This window comes from Gavialis gangeticus, unplaced genomic scaffold, assembly GCF_001723915.1.
Source record: "Gavialis gangeticus isolate Ggan-Ray unplaced genomic scaffold, GavGan_comp1, whole genome shotgun sequence".
NCBI classification, from domain to species: Eukaryota; Metazoa; Chordata; order Crocodylia; family Gavialidae; genus Gavialis; species Gavialis gangeticus.
The window spans coordinates 1,799,187-1,800,740 of record NW_017728997.1 but is presented as its reverse complement, the minus strand read 5'-3'; the positions used below and the strand labels follow the sequence as shown (position 1 = coordinate 1,800,740).

The following is a 1,554-nucleotide window of genomic DNA, read 5'->3' as shown; positions in this document are numbered from 1 at the left end:
TGTGATAAGATCAAAGTCGTGGCAGGCGAGATTGGGGAGAGACGATTCTGATCGACAACATCAACTCGCTGAGATCACAGGGACGGCTGGCCGGACAACTTCAAACATCCGGGGGCGCAGAGCATGTGACCGGATGATCGAAACCAGGTGGGTACATAGGGTATCCACTTGGGTTCAAGTGCCACTGATAAATCCCTGGAGACCAGTAATGCCTTAGCAAATAATACATTTGCTAAGGGGTCTTATTAAATCTGTCAAGCCCTAATGTTAGGACAGCTTTGATCTAATTCAAGACAAAAAACTGGAATTTCTGGTATCAGCGGAGGAAGAAACAATGGTACAGCACAGCAGAGGGGGAGCAGGAGAAAGGTTCCAGTCCTTGCTAGCTGCTACTCTACTGCCTGAGCTTTCACAACGTCCTGTGGATACCTTCAGATTCTAGATATAGGAAGCCTCTTTCTTTACAAAGAATGCAAAGGGACATTTTTCTTTAAGTCCTGCTATAATCAGGTATCTGGATCAAGTTAGCGCCACAGCCAAAATCAAAATTATTGTGAAAAAAGAAAAAGAAAGAAAAATGAAAAGTTAATTAACAGCTACATTTGATCTGTCCGCTCCCACCAGAAAGCAGGGCAATAGGTTCCATTATTGCAAAAGAATCTTTATCTGGGCGTTGATCATCTTGTTACTTGACATGGAAGCAGATGGCAAATTACAGTGTAACTAGTAAACATCCTAAACAGATAATAAACTTATTTTTAACGCACAAAGGGAAGGTTTCACATTAACAAAGTAATTCACGACCAAAAAACCCCCAAAACAAACAGCTGAGTTTCTTCTAAAAATGTTATCCCTATTGAAAGAGCATGAGTTTATTACATAACAGCATCTTCAAGTCATTACTCAACACTACAAAAAACTTTCTTCCACCAACCACAAAAAAAGAGGCTCAGTGAAAGGCAATGTGATTTAATAGTCTGAGCAGGAGACCAGCAGTCAGGATTCCTGGGTCCTGTGTCATTCTGCCACTGCCTATGTGACAGAGCTTGGATAAGTCATTTAACCTTCTTGCCTTCCAATTTACCCACCACTAAAATGGGTATGAAACAACATACCCAAGTAACAGAACTTCTCTGAGTTTAATGTTGGAAAAAAAAAATTTTGCAAATGAAAGAAGCAGCAAGAGGGAGGGGAAAGAGTGTATGATACAGTCTTATGGATGATGTTCTTTCCCATTACAAGCAAAAGACCAGCTCCCCTCCAATTTATGATGTCACATAATCCTGATGGCAGTTATTTACATGAGGATTAATATTCAGAAATGATTAAAATGTATTCCAGCTGGTCTTTAAAGCAGTTTAGCAGCTGGAAACAAGGAGCAGAACTGACGTGCGATCATAAACCACAGAGTAGGAACCACAGTTATAAACTCAATTCTACCCTGAGCGAAGTTGCAGGATTTCACTGACATCACAAGACTTGCCACGTTTTCTCTCATAGCTATGATAATGTCAATCAGGAAGGCGAGAGCAAAGTTGGGGGGGGGGGGGGGGG

General features: G+C 41.4%; 1 protein-coding gene across 2 annotated transcripts in view; it reads right to left on the bottom strand.

Moving 5' to 3' along the window:
* RAD18 (RAD18, E3 ubiquitin protein ligase) overlaps window positions 1-1,554 on the bottom strand; it is a 149,037-nt gene that overhangs the window by 73,900 nt on the left and 73,583 nt on the right. The gene's annotated exons all lie outside the window — the stretch shown is intronic.